We start from the raw sequence: 16,030 nt of genomic DNA, 5'->3' as shown, positions 1-16,030 counted from the left end.
TTCTTTGTCTTCCTATTGTTTGTGAGACTCTTCTTGTTAGCTTCAGCTTCTTAAATTGATGTGTTCTGACTCCCTGGGTTTATGGTGTGAACTTCTGTGGTAGAATACCTGTGAAATTCAGTGGTGCAGTCTCCTGCAGGTATCTTGATGTTCTCCGCTTCCACCTACTCCTTTTTGTGTGTGTGCGTGATCAGTTGGAGGGGGAGGCAAAATGATTTATGACAGCAGAAGAGTACTTTATGATATTTACGGTCACAGCCGGTAGAGAAGACATAGAAAATCTTTAGGCTATGTATGGTTTTAACTGTAGTCTTCAACCCAACTTGCCACTTTTAAGAAAGGATGGACAAAAGATGAGTCTCTTGTTGGGGAGGGAAGGCTTGTGAGTTGGATTTAGAAAGCAGTGGGGTTGCAGGCGGTCAGATTATGAGGTAAGGTGAGATTAAAGAATAGTAAATATGTTTAGTGTGTGAGCAAATAGAGTTAATCACTACAGTAATAGAATTCAGGAACCTGTAAATTGGGCTAAGATTCAGGAGATGTGTTGTGAAGTATTTTGAGTTGTATAGAACAGCTATTATTTACAATAATATTAGATCAACAATCATATGACAGACTCTATGTGATCTGACTGAATAGAGGTTATAGAACTTTGGGTAGTATGCCAAAGGAAAGCAAGTGGCGTGAAGTACAGAAAGTTAGCAATACACTGTGGGGGAAAGAACAGGGGAAACCTGTCAAATAATATAATATAACCAGCCAAGACTAAGAAGCCTATACAGAAAGAGGAGGAATACAAAGATACTATTAAAATATTAAAGAAGTGAGAATAATGAAAAAAATAATAATACAAATATGCATCAACTTGTGGCTTCTCTGCTATAGCAGATTGAAATTTAACTCTCTGTCTCTACTGTTGGGATGCCCCCTCTTTGGGTCCCACTCTGGTCTTTTTGTGGTTCCCAGTTGTTTATTTTCCTTGTGGGTAAAAGAAAACAAAGGAATAAACGCACAAACAAACGAACCAGGTGAAGGGAGGAAAAAGCGACAAGTTTGGAAATAAAAGAAGGACTAAAATAGGAAAAAAGAAAGGAGGGGAAAAATTATTGAAAGATAAAGCAATAATAAAATTAAAAAGATATAAGAATACTGCCCTGGCTGGTGTAGCTCAGTGGATTGAGCGTGGGTCTGCAAACCACATGATAGTGGTTTGATTCCCAGTCAGGACACATGCCTGAGTGCAGGCCAGTTTCCAGCAGGAGACTCAGGAGAGGCAACCATGCATTGATATTTCTCTTCTTCTCCTCTTCCCTTTCCTTCTAAAGATAAATAAATTAAATCTTTACAAAAAGATATAAGAATACTAAAAAAAAGTTACTAAAGAAAAAAAAAACACACCAAAAAACACCCTTGTTGGTTTCAAACTGTCCAAACCAGGTTTTCTGGTTGCAGCAGGCTGAGGGTTGATTGCTGTAGTCTTTCTGAGAGTGATCTCCCAAGAGCTAGCCTCTCCCCAGCACTCCATGAAGGGGATCTAGGTTCTTTTCAGAGCACCTTCCCCGGGGGTTCTCTCTGTGGGCTGGGGTGCAGGGGCCCATGCACCTGCCAGACTGCCTGGGTCGTGCAGGATCTGGCACGGTCCTTCCAGTTCTGTGGGGGAACTCAAGTGCTTCCGCCCCTCCTCTGGATCGCTGCCAAGCTTGGTGGGAAGCAAGGAAAGCTGCTGTCCACTTTCCAAAAAAAAAAAAAAAAAACTTCTCCAGAAAGCCTGACTCTAAGCCCAGCCCAATCCCCAGTCAGACTGGTGAGAACAATGTGCCTCTCAATTCTCCGAGGCTGGCAACCACAGAGTCCGCAGTTGAACATGGTCCTTTGTCCCTGTTACCCTCTCTGTAAACTCAAGCAGATAGGTCTCTGCCCGGTGTTGCCCAGCCTTGCTTAGATAGGGATAGAGGGAGCTGACGACCCAGCTCTCTCCCACTGACCCTGCAGCAGGCCCGAGGCTCCCAAAGAGTCTTCCATAGACCCGCTGGGTGCCGGCTCCCAAAGAGTCCATGGCAGATGCCCCAGTGCTGGTCATAGACTGGGGCCTCTGGAGCCCGACCACGGCATCGGCACCAAGGTCGCTAGGCGCTGAGCAAGAGCGCTGGCCGCCACAGCTGCTACTCTTGTTTTTACTCAGGTCCCTGAGACCCCACTGACCTGCAGCTGTCTGGTCCTTCAGTGTCCATCACAGACTCTGGTCACTTATTTTCATAAATGCTGGGGAACTGTTGGTTGATCCCGCTGTTCCTCAGTAGATCTGCCAGAATTTTCTCCCATGTGTACGGGAAATGAAATCCACTCTGTCCTACTCCGTTGCCATTTTCCCCCCTCCTCAGCAAACTTTTAAAGAAGAATTAATACTAATCTCTCCCAAAATCATCCAAAAATAAAATCACAGAGGATGGGACACTTCCACTCATTTTATAAGACCAGGATTATCATAATACACAAAACAGAACAGGATATTACTATAAAGAAAGCTAGAGATCAATATCCTTGATGAATAGAGATGTAATAATTCTCAATAAAAATACTATCAAACATTATGCTGAATGAAATAAGCCAGGTGTTGAAGGACAAATACCATATGATCTCACCTTTAACAGAAAGCTAAACAGCAAAACAAACAAGCAAGCAAAAGAAAAACAAAGACACTGAAATAGAGAATGGGGTACAGTGACCAGAGGAAAGAGGGGAGGGAATTTCAGGGGGAAATGGGGAAGGATTTATAGGAAGTAGTATAAAGGACACATGGACAACAACTAAGGAGGTGGAAATGGGAGGGAGGTGGGGAGCACTAGGGGGGCTGGGATGGGAGTACAAGACAGAAAACTGTTCCTGAACAATAATTAAATTTAAAAAAATTAAAAAATACTAACAAAAAGAATTCAGCAACACACTAAAAGGATGATTCACCATGATCAAGTGAGATTTATCCCTGGAATGAAAAGATATTTTAACATATGCAAATCATTCAATGCAATTAGCTCACTAATAGAGTAAAACAAAAGAACCCTATGATTATCTCACTAGACACAGAAAAAGCATGTGACAAACTTCAACATTAATATTGTTGAAGTTTGATTTATTGATATCATAATATCATAAATATTATGATAATAGAATATCTTACCTCTAGGTGGAAAAGGAACATATATTCACATAGTAAAGGCCATGAATAATAAGCCCAGAGCTAACATCATGCTCAATGATGAAACATTGAAAACTGTTCAATCTAAAATCAGGAGCAATACCAGGTTGCCAACTGTCATCACTCCCATTAAACATAGTACTGGAAGTCCTAACTACAGCAGTAAGGCAAGAAAAAAAGAGGTATCAGAATTGAAAAGGAAAAAGAAGCCCTGGTTGGTGTAGCTGAATGGACCAAAATGTCACTGGTTCAATTGCCAGTCAGGGCACATGCCTGAGTTGCAGGCCAGGTCCCCAGTAGGGGTGTGCAAGAGGAAACCCCACACTGATGTTTCTCTCTCTCTCTCTCTCTTTCTCCCTCCCTTCCCCTCTGTCCAAAAATAAATGAATAAAATCTTTTTTAAAAGATCATTGAAAAGGAAGAAGTAAAATTATCTTTATTTGCAGATGGCATGATTTTACATATAGAAAAACATAAAGATTGCACCATAGAAAGTGTTATAAATAATGAATTTTGTAAAGATGCAGGATACAAAATTAATGTACAAAAAATCAGTAACATTTCTTTGTACTAACAACAAAGTTTCTGAAAAAAACATTGATAGCATACTTATTGAAATATAAAATACATAGGAATAAGTTTTAACTAAATTGTGAAAAATCTCTACTCTGAAAATCACAAGACATTGATGAAAGAAATGAAAAGACAAAAAATAAAAAGATAGCCCATGTTCATGAATTAAAAAAGTAATATTACTTAGATATTCATATTACAAAAAGCCATGTATAGATGGAATAAAATCCTTATTAATTTCATTTCAATATCATTTTTACAGAAGTAAAGACTCCTAAAATTTATATGCAACCACAAAAGACTCCTAGTAGTCAAAGAAATCCTGAGGAGAACAAAGCATGAGGCATCACACTTTGTGATATCAAGCTATAGCCTAAAGCTATAGTCATCCAAATACTATGGTGCTGGCATGAAAACAGACAAATATACAAACACAACAGAACTGAGAGCCCATAAATAAACCCAAGTATAGCCATGGAGGGTGTGACTCAGTGGATTCAGCACTGGCCTGTGAACCAAGGGGTTGCCAGTTTGATACTCAATCAGGGCACATGCCTGGGTTGAAGGCCAGGTCCCCAGTCAGGGGTGCTCAAGAGGCAACCACACCCACACATTGATGTTTCCTTTCCTCTCTTTTTCACTCCCTTCCCTTCTGCCTAAAAATAAAAATAAATAAATAAATAAAATCTTTAAAAAAACAAAACCCAAGTATATACAGTCTACTAATATTTGGCAAGGGAGCCAAGAATATTCAGTGAAGAAAAGATAATCTCTTGAATAAATGGTGCATGGATAACTGGATATTTACAAGTAAAATAATAAAGCTGGGACTATATCTGACACCACTAACAAAACTTAACCCAAGCCTGGGCTGGTGTGGCTTAGTGGGTTGAGCACCAGCCTGCGAACCAAAAGGTTGCTGGTTTGGTTCCTAGTCAGGGCACATACCTGAGTTGCGGGCCAGGTCCCCAGTAGGAGGCATGCAAGATGCAACCACATATTGATGTTCCTCTCCCTCACTTTCTCCCTCCCTTCCCTTCTCTCTAAAAATAAATAAGTAAAGATTTTAAAGAAACGTTAACTCAAAGTGGATTAAAGACTTCAATGTAAAACCTAAAACCATAAGACTGTTCGAAAAAAATATAAGAATGAAGTTCTTTGACAGGAGTCTTAGTAATGCTTTTTTTGGATATGACATTTAAAGCATGGGCAACAAAATTAGATATAAACAAGTGAGAATACCTCAAACAAAGAACTTCTGCACAGCAAAAGAAACCATCAGCAATATGCAGAGGGAACCTACTAACTGGTAAAAATATTTGCAAATATATCTGATAAGAGGTAATATCTAAACCACAGGTGGCAAACAGAAGGCCCATGGGCCGAATCTGGCCCTCCACCTTATTTCATCTGACCTGGCACCTTGTTTCTACCCAGGGGCAGCATTGAGCTCTCCCTTCACTGTTAAGGAGTGTTTACATTTATACAGTCCTAAAATTATATTTGGCCCTGTGAAGGCAACCATGAGGCTGATGTGGCCCCTGGTGAAAATGAGTTTGATACCACTGATCTAAACTATATAAAAAACTCAATAGCAAACAAAAATTAAAAATGGGTAAAAGACTAGAGTAGACATTTCTGCAAAGGAGATATATGAAAGGCCATCAGGTACATGAAAAGATGCTCGACATCAGTAGTCCTTAGGAAAATGTAAATTAAAACAATTGAGATATCACCTCATGACTGTTAGAACAGCTGTCATCAAAATGACAAGAGATAACAAATGCTGATATGAATTGGAGAAAAGGAAACCCTTCAACAAATGTCACTGGGCCAATTGGGTATCAAGATCCCAAAGAGTGAAGTTGCTTACCTCATACTATGTACAAAATTTAACTCAAAATAGATACAAAATCTAAATATAAGAGCTAAATATATAAAAACATCAGAAGCAAAGAGGGGTTAATTTTCATGATTTCAAATTATATATGATTACACAAACACACACACACACACACAGTGTCTGGCAGAAGTAAGGCCTGCATCTCTGTAGTTGGTAGGGTAGTAATATGAGTGTAGGGGCTTCCCACCAAGTTGGAGGTGTAGGTAGATACACTTTGTCTCCTCACACAACCAAAAGTAGGACAACAGCAAATTAAAAACAAAAAATAAACCGAACTGCCAGAAAATCAAACTGTAAGCCCAACTACCAGAGTTTAAAAAGTAACATTCATCTAGACTGGTAGGAGGGCTGGAGATGGACAGCCAGGGAAAGAGGACTCACAGCAATGCAGCAGCTAGAGGACCAGGATGGGTGAGGTGTTGGCTTGCAGACCAAGTGGTCTCACATTTGTGTGTGGATAAACCAAGAGGAACAACTGGGAAGCAAGACAGACTGTGCAACCTGGGGTTCCAGCACAGGGAAATAAAGCCTCAAAACCTCTGTCTGAAAAAACCTGTGAGAATTCTAGCAGTGGGAGAAACTGCCAGCCTCATAGAAGAGTTCATTGGAGAGACCCACAGAGTCCTAGAACATACACAAACCCACCCACCTGGGAATCAGCACCAGAAGGGCCCAATTTGATTGTGGGTAGAGGGGGAAGTGACTAAAAGCCAGCAGAGAGTCAAGCAAGTGGTATTGTTCCCTCTCAGACCCCTTCCCCCCATACAGCGCCACAACACAGATTTGTGGGTTGCTCCACCCTGGCAAATACCTAAAGTTCTACCTCTTACAACACAACAGGCACTCCAAGGCAAAGAAATATGGCCCAAACAAAAGAATACATCAAAGCTCCAAAAATACAACTAAGTGATAAAGAGATAGCCAACCTTTTAGATGCACAGTTCAAAACAATGGTAATCAGGATGCCCACAGAAATGGTTGAGTATATTTGCAAAAGAGAGGAAAAAGTGAAGGTTATGCAAAGTGAAATAAAGGAAAATGCACAGGGAACCAACAGTGACAGGAAGAAAATCAGGACTCAAATCGGTGGTTTGAACCAGAAGGAAGAAATGAACATACAACTAGAACAGAATGCAGAAACAAAAATTTGAAAAATGAGGACAGGCTTAGGAACCTCCAGGATAACTTTAAATGTTCCAATATCAGAATCATAGGAGTGCCATAGGAAAAGAACAAGAGCAAGAAGTTGAAAACTTATTTGAAAAACAAAGAAGGAGAGTGTCTCCATCTGGTAAAGGAAATAGAGTTCCAGGAAGTCTAGGAAGCTCAGAGAGTCCCAAAGAAGTTGAACCCAAGGAAGCACACACCAAGGCCCATCATAATTAGATTACCCAAGACTAAAGATAAGGAGAGAATCTTAAAAGCAGCAAGAGAAAAGGAGAGAGTTACCTACAGAGGAGTGCCCATAAGACTATTAGCTGATTTCTCAAAAGAAACCTTACAGGCAAGAAGGGACTGAAAAGAAGTATTTGAAGTTGTGAAAGGCAAGGACCTACATCCAAGAGTACTCTATCCAGGAAAGCTATCATTTAGAATGGAAGGGCAGATAAAGTGCTTCCCAGAAGTTATGTGTTCCAAAGAACTTATATGTATAACCCATGGACATGAAGTAAGGTGGTTGGGGGAATACTGGTGGGAGGGGCAGTGCAGGGTTGAGGGGAATAAGGGAGAGAGAAAAATGTAATAGCATAATCAATAAAATATATTTAAACAATAAATTGGGTGTAATAATTTATAGTTTTAATTTGAACATTTCACCTAAAGTGTCATATGGTATGCTTGAGTATCGTGTTCTGTTACAAATTACATGTTCATGATTTTGTAATAAAATACTTTGTAATAAAAACTTGGCATTATTTGTGCTGAATCCTGTATATATGGCACCAAAGGCACAAGCAGCGGAAAAAAAAGATGGAAGGTAGTGAGGAAGTGAGAAGTGATTGCTTAAAATCTATAGGGTTTCTGTTTCAGATAATATAGATTTTTTATTAAATACTGATGATATAGTACATTTTTAAAAAAATTAATTCTAATTCTTAGTTTTAATTATAGTCGACATTCACTACCATATTAGTTCAGGTGTACAACAGAGTGGTTAGACATTTATATAACTTATGAAGTGGTTCCCCAGATGAGTCTAGTACCAACTTGGTACCATACATAATTATTATAATATGATTGACTATATTCCCTGTGCTATACTTTATATCCCTGTGACTGAATTATAACTACCTATTTGTACTCTTATTCCTTTCACCTTTTTCACCCAGCCCCCCATCACCCCTCCCATCTGGCAACCATCAGCTGTTTCTCTGTATCTATGACTCTGTTTCTAGTTTGCTTATTGTACTATTGTACATTGTAAATGTATATTATACCATGGATTTATACACTTTATAGTGGTTAAAATGGTAAGTAAAATTTATTTTATGGGCCCTGGCTAGTGTAGCTCAGTGGATTGAGCACGGGCTTGCAAACCACATGGTTGCGGTTCCATTCCCAGTCAGGGCACATGCCTGGGTTGCAGGCCGGTTCCCAGTGGGGGGGACCCATGACAAGCAACCATACATTGATGTTCTCTCCCTCTCTCATTCCCTTCCCCTCTAAAGATAAATAAATAAAATATTTTTTTTAAAATTATTTTATGTGTGTTTTACTAATAAAAATTAATAAGTAAATGCTTATTTTAGTATAGTGGCCCCTTCATATTTTTCCCTGTGTCCACAGGGTTGCCTGATCTCAGCAAACAGCACTTTGAGAGACAGATAATAGGACCCATATGTTTTATGAGAAATACAGGTTGGATTCTCCAGGTTGAGGCAAGATCACTCCAATATGTTAAAATTCACTGATGACTGGTCAGTAAACATTTAATGGAGAGAAGAGGAACTTTATTATATTGTGGTGTGTGATGGGACAGGGTGCCAGATAGAGGAAAGAGGAATATCTCAAAAAGATAGGTGCTATTAAAGAGAAACTCTACTTCTTTATTTTGTTAAGGGCTAGACTAGATAGGATCATATTCTGAATTATTTTTACCATTTCCTGAAAAGCTCCAAAATACTGTTCAACTCTATCTAAGTTAGACATAGGCATTTTAAATCAACCTTGAGATTTATATACCTGCAGTCAATGGATTAATAATTCTAGAAGGTGTAGAGGAAAGCATTTTTTCCCCTCACAAATTATTTTGTCTTTAAACCATTAGGCCTAGTATTTGCCTTTTATTAAACACTGATACTATTTTGACAGAATGTTTACGAAGAAGTCCACTATAATTCACATCATTTAAATTAATTTATGCATGACTGTGGGTGCATATGAAAACCTTTTCTTTGCTTATATTTTAGTTTTTACTTCCATGTTCCAGGCCACTGAGTAAGTACAGAATCTTAACTCCTCACTCATACGTGACTTGAAAGCTACCTTGGAAAATTCTGGTATCCTTATGTCTATTGGTCCTGTCCATTAGGGTTTAGGCCTCTGATTCAGACTCATGGGACTTCCATTTCTTATTGCACATTTTAGGCAGCAGAAGTGTAAGAATATATCAACAACAAAAAGTAATGGGTCAGGTAAACTTAAGAAAAATAAGTTGTGACAATAATTGAACTTATAGGAAGAAAAAGAATGAAATAAAATGAAAACTTCATGAACTCTATGACTCCTTATAGAAGATGAGTATATGTTTGCTCAGTTTAACATTGCTCATTATTTTACTTTCTGTACTGCTAAATACACCTAAAATGGAGACTCAGTTAGCTCAATAATTAAGAATAGAGGCATTGCCAGGGCTGGTGTGACTCAGCAGATGGAGCACCAGCCTGTGAATCACAGGGTCCCTGGTTCAACTCCCAGTCTGGGCACACACCTCAGTTACGGGCCAGGTCCCCAGTAGGGGGCATACGAGAGGCAACCACACGTGGATGTTTTTCTCCCTGTTGTTCTCCTTCCCTTACCCTCTCTCTAAAAATAAATAAATAATTTTTAAAATAGAGGCATAAAACATGCTTATAAAAACAGGTCTTTCAGGACATTTATTTGTAAACCTTTCATAGTAAATTAGTCCTCCATGCCACAATACACTGAAGTACTATTACTAATGAGTAATTAACATGGTGAGATTCAGCAATTACCTGGAAATACCTCACCAACCTTACTTTACAAAATATCTCTCGCTAAAATTTTGACTTTCGTTATTAGCAAATTATTATTTTCTTTAAATAGTGCTTTTGGAGGGTCCTCTTCTATAGTGTAAATATCTCATAATAGGACAAGATAACAGCTTTTCAGTGGTGTGCCAAAGTCAGCTCTTACAAGTGCAATAGAGCCTACTGTGTCCATAACTTAACAATTCCTCCTTCAGTGCCTCTTTTTGGGTAACTTTAAATTACTCTTAGTGGGAGAATAAACAACACAGAAAGGGAATGGGGAGGTAGAAAGGGTAAAGGAAGGAATAAATGGTGATGGAAGACTTGACTTTGCATGGTGAACAAGCAATATAGATGATGTATTGTAGCAGGGATTTTTCGAACTCTTTCACCTCATGCCACACATAAACTAAGTATTAAAATTCTGCAGCTCACCAAAAATCTATTTTTCCCTTCTGACAAAAATAAGCATAATTTTGATTTATTCACACCAGATGGCTGTTGTGTTGGCTATTGTCATTTTTTAATTTGACAATCTAAGGGAAAAGAGGTCAGTGCCCCTGACTAAATATATTTTAAAAATTATTGTAGCACACCAGTGTGCCTGATGTGGCACACCTGTTAAAAATAACTGTATTATAGAATCATACACTTGAAATCTATATCATCTTGTTAACCAATGTTATCCTGATAAATTTAATTTAAATGTTTTTAAAAATCAGGAAACAAATTACACTTACTTGAAAGTAAGTTCAACCATTTTAAGTTCATACCTGTAATTTTAAGAATTAACTTATGTATAAAAATCTTTCCTTGGTTTTGCATATTTTTTGATACCCATGTACTCCAGTGACTTGAAAGTGGTGTGTGTGTGTGTGTTTTCCCCCAAAAAGACAAGAAAATGTAGAATATCATCTTAGTTTGGGGCACAAAAAAATTATCATATAGGTCATAAATTATATTGGAAGAGGCCTTAGAGTGGGTAGGTGCTTACAGAGTATAGTTTCAAAGATACAAGAAAATTAACTGAATCAAAAAAAATGCTCTCATATAGCCACAGTTCCTCCCCTCATTTACTGTAGGTTTTTAAGGATTCAATAATGGCCCTTTTACTATGAGAGATTGAGGTTACCCAGAATGCATATATAAGTTCTCACATTCACAAATATTTCATGAAAATAAAATTTAACAAGGATTAGAAAGAAATCAGAAAACCAAGAAGGAGCAAGTGGAGAAAAAGACAGCTATAACCATCAAAAATAAACCTTACCATCTTTTTATCTTTATTTTCTTTCAGGAAGATGCTGAAGACAAAAATACATAAATAAATAAAATTTAAGAAAGAATTCAACTCTGTCTTTTAGACATGGAAGCATGAGGGTTATTAAATTTGCGAATATAATTTGGAATCTTTTTGTAGCAGCTTGCTTGTACGTTATTTTATACTCAAAGGTTCCATTGCTGAGATCAATGGACTCATTGCTTGGGTTTGATCACTTGGCATTTTTTAAGCCAAACCAAAGCCTCAAAGTAAATATTTCCTACATAGATCATTTAGGCCACAAATGAAAATGTAAGGAATAGCAGCAGGGAAAATATTGCTTTAAAGTTTCTTGCAAACCATACTGCATGAATTAGTGACTAAAGAATGCCGCTAGCAGGAGACACAGAAAGAGGAGTAAGGGGTAAGGAGCAGCATTTTAACATTTTCACCAGTTTCAAGTTGTTACAACTCCAAACCCCAAAAGTTGTCATGTTTCTTCACATGCTAAGTAAGCTAAACTTCTGTTGCTTCTCAGACTTGTAAATTTTTCTCTTTGATATGTTTCCAGGAGCCACAAAGAAAAAGAAAAACTAGCATATAGTGACTGTGTTCAGTTCCAAAAGGAAGAAATGTACAGTAAATAATAAACCTCTATATACTGTTGGGGTGAAACTTAAGTAGGAATAATAGTTTTAGTAATACAAGTAATTTTTTCTGAATAAATTGCCCCCAGGTGACAGGTAATTGTGGAGACCACATTAATGTAGCCACTAAGTTTTAAAAGCTACTCCCTTCTTTATTGATCAGCTTACTCAGGCTGGACCTTTCACTTATGGAGAAAAAGCCCCATTCAGCTAAATTTATAGTCATGTTTCCAAGCACACTCCATAATTGCTTGGAGGAGAGACAGAGACTTCTGGCTCTCCATGCCACTTTATGTGATAAATGTGTAGTTCTTTTGGAGGAATATTTTATTTTTCTTTTTTTGTTTAATCCTCACCCAAGGATATGTTTATTGATTTTAGAGATGTGTAGAAAGGGAGGAAGAGAGAGACATTGATGTGAAAAATATAGATCAGTTGCCTTCATTACACTCCCCGACCTGGAAGCAAATCCACAACCTAGATGGGTGTACTGAATGGGAATCGAACCTGCAGCCTTTTCATGAATGGGACGATGATCCAACCAACTGACCCTCCTGGCCAGGGCCATAATATTTTATTTTTTATTCTGCTTGGAAACTGCAATAAAATGAGGAGTTAAGGGGTAATGTTATTCTAAGAACCTCTCCATCAACATCTAACCAGAGAGTTCTTCTGGTTCTTTTGCAAATAAACAAAGTGATGTGATAGATTTCCAGAGGAAGACACTAATTTGCAAATTTGAAATGAACCCAATCACTAAGTCATTCAAGTTTTCAATCACATTTATTGAGCAAGTATTATGTACCAGAAAGCTATATTTTTCACACATGAGATGATCCTGGATGGCAAAGTTCAAACTGTGTTTCTGTAAGCAATTTCCAAGATATAGTTACATTTTTGTCTTTGGCATATATAGGAAACATTTAAGAAGTATAAAACAAATTAAGTATGTGTAGACTACAAATCATTATTAGGATCAACTGTCATAATGTCACACATAAAAAATCAAGTTACCATAAGACAAAAACTAGAAAATTGAAGGCATAATAAAATTGTAATTAAGAAAAACTTAAAAATAACACATCTGGCATCAATGATTTAGTATAATGAAAGGAAAACTAACTACCTTTCAGATTACAGTTATCCCTTGAGCAAGGTGGGGGCTGGGGCATGAACCCCCTACCTCAGCACAGTCTAGAATCTGTGCATAACTTTTGACTCCCACAAAACTTTACTAAAAGCCTATTATGGACCAGAAGCCTTACTAATAACATAAACAGTTGATTAACACATATTTTGTACATATATATTATATATTGTATTCTTATAATAAAGCAACGTAGAAAATACATTCATTGTATTTTTTAAAAATAATTGCATTTAGGTGGAACTATGCAGTTCAAACTCGTGTTGTTCAAGGGTCAACTGTATATCCTGGACTAACTGTGTAACAGAATTGGCTTCTTTGTTTCCACCTCCATTGCCATCTGAAGTTCTGACTGGAAACTGTTGCTGAGAAGGATGACTCCAAAGTCCTGGATATTCAGCAAAAGTTCTAGCATGGCCACCAGGCTACCTTGAATAAGCTAAGAAACATATTCATGCATTTTTCTAAGTTCTCAAGGAACATTTAGTTAAACCCAAATCTGAACTAATTTAATCAGAATCATTTTAATCTCCAAGTAAGCTGACTCATCATGACACATTTGTAGTATGATAGAATGTCACTCTGAACAACCTCTTGCATAATCACACCCACCACTCAAACTCATCTATCTTCCTTGGGGTATTTGTCTATCACCTTAACAAAAACTATTAAAATGTAAACTGAGCAGGATAACTCTTTGAATACTTAACCATGCAGTAATTCTTTGGTGAAAATTAGTTAATATGATTTGGGAATGTGACATTAAAGAACTAAAGAGCTCTGGCTGATGATAAGGAGAGCATTGGCCACAGAAGGAAAGCCCAAGATGGTCACTATAGAATGAACTCTGAGGAGCCATAGTAGGAATAGATAGTATAACATGCTAGTTCAGAGCATAACAAGGCCACAAAGAATAATGGGGATCACAGAGTTGTGGGAAGGGAGGGGCTATATCAGATTATGATATTTTTACCATAACAACACATTATAGTTTTTAAACAATGATATATATCAATTGTATCTCAATAAAGCTGACAAAAAGTCTGAAGATGTCAAATACAGAGAGCATTTGAGGTAAACAGCACTTTTATACATTGCTGATGGAGTTAAAATTCACACAACCAGTTTGGAAAGCAGTTTGCTAGTACTGAATAAAATTGGAAATGTGCAGACCTTAACAATCCTGCAATTACAATGTAGTTATATATATTTTATATAAATGCACTGTATATAATGATTCATGTACAAGAATGCTGAAGTTAGCATTGTTTTAATGGTAAAATTAGAAACAAAATTTTCTAATCCACAGATAAATATAACATGTTTATATAACAAAATAAATAACAGCTAAAAGAAATTTAAATATGTATATACACATAAATACATATAAATCTAAAATATTAAGAATCAACTTGAAGTGACTTCATTTTGGCAATTTAAAATGATAAAGTATACTATTTAGTGTCACCATTACTTCACAAAATAAAGTGTATGATTTTCATGCAAACAAAAAATGTGAGGCAGACATAACTTTAGAAATAAAATACAGAATAAAGCTACTTTTATGAAAAACTCATTGTATTATCCAAAAATGTTATATTTTGTAATTTGTTGACAAGTTTATCACTGACTAGTATTTGCAATAAATACTTTATGGGAAATCATTTTATAAAAATCAGTAATGGTTTATCTGATATCCCAATTTAACCAGGCTTCCTCTATTATTTGCTAAATCTGGTAACTGTATCTGAGAAAGCATTTAGCAGAGCAGTACCAGATCTTTATAGTCCACCATATTCATATTATTATGTATGCTTGAGGTAATTATAATTAGCAATTTGGCAGGGACCAGATATCTGTTTCTATTGATTCCCACACATGGCTTATTCTAGGGGTCTGTACAACTGATAGAGCCTAAAGAACAATTATTTCGCACACATGGTAACTACACTTTATATAATGGATTGGACTTCATACTTTGGTGCACTCACATGTCCAGCTTCTCTTCCCAGGTTCATAATCTGCTCCATCAGTGCTATTTGTACAAAGGTTTTCCTTAATAAATCCTCACTGCAGCCCTTAGAACAAGCTTGGGGTTGGTATTTCATTTTGGAAAAATGTAACTATTTTCTTTGGCATCCTATACACAATGAATTGGGACTCACTATTTATGTTGCAATTATTCCAATTTTAAGTTAAATTATGAAAGACACAAGAATATCAGTGTGTCTTATTAAATATCTCTATTTGCATACCACAATTTGTTGTACAAAATTCAGTTATTCTACTGTCGTTATGTGTACATACTTTTTCTTTAAAAGTGAGAAAGTGAAAGTTTATTTCTATATGGACAACCAAAGATTTCTTACGGTACTAATTTCTATGATTTGACTATCTATTTATAAAAATACTTGAGAAAATTTTAAAAGATCATTTAGATCTAAATGGATTTAAAAATAAACCATTCCAATGTTCAAGTCTTTTGAGTTTCCCATGGTTTACCACAAGGGGGCATGTGAAGATCAAATACAAGAATAAATTTATTTAAAGTCTTTGATAAAACACATAGTTGTTTTTAAACTTTTTGAAAAGGTGATTTATTTTGCCACAGGTGTGTTTATTTTGTAAAACACAGTTTAACTGAACATTAGAATTGGCTAAATATTAAGTCATTCCATATTCTTTTCTCAATTTGGAGCTCAGAAAATGGTTTTGTTGTTTTCTGAAACAGTTTAGCCCTCTTGATTTGTTGGATGAGGAAAAAAGTTAACAAGAACATGCTTGCAACTGTCACTTTAACAGGCAAGCATTTCAGAGTGGACAGGAACACCTTTTGTGAAATGGGTTGTCTTAAGGAAACTGATGACATTTGAAAGATTTTTTTTGTTCATTTCTTCATGCAGTGCAATTCTTAAAATTTAACTTGTTTTTAAGTGTCTTTACTTAAAATAATTAAACTTCAATTGTTATATTAATCATACATATATGTACTCCATTGGTTATCATTCTCTCGCCCACACACACATAAGCACACATACAGAATAAATTAAATCTTGCATGTCTCAATGAAATCTGAGCAATTTTATGCAAAC

At 36.7% G+C, this 16,030-nt stretch overlaps 1 long non-coding RNA gene across 1 annotated transcript in view; it reads right to left on the bottom strand.

Moving 5' to 3' along the window:
• Positions 1 to 5,996: 5,996 nt before the first annotated feature.
• The window catches only part of LOC118996758 (uncharacterized), a 193,660-nt gene continuing 183,626 nt past the window's right edge, over positions 5,997 to 16,030 (bottom strand). Inside the window, exon 3 of the long non-coding RNA XR_005068549.1 lies at positions 5,997 to 6,066. This is a non-coding gene — a long non-coding RNA (uncharacterized LOC118996758). The remainder of the gene's footprint in view (positions 6,067 to 16,030) is intronic.

Source organism: Sturnira hondurensis, unplaced genomic scaffold (genome assembly GCF_014824575.4).
Source record: "Sturnira hondurensis isolate 20B ecotype Veracruz unplaced genomic scaffold, ASM1482457v3 Scaffold0011576, whole genome shotgun sequence".
NCBI classification, from domain to species: domain Eukaryota; kingdom Metazoa; phylum Chordata; class Mammalia; order Chiroptera; family Phyllostomidae; genus Sturnira; species Sturnira hondurensis.
The sequence above is the reverse complement of the archived record's forward strand: the minus strand, read 5'-3'. Positions and strand labels throughout refer to the sequence as shown.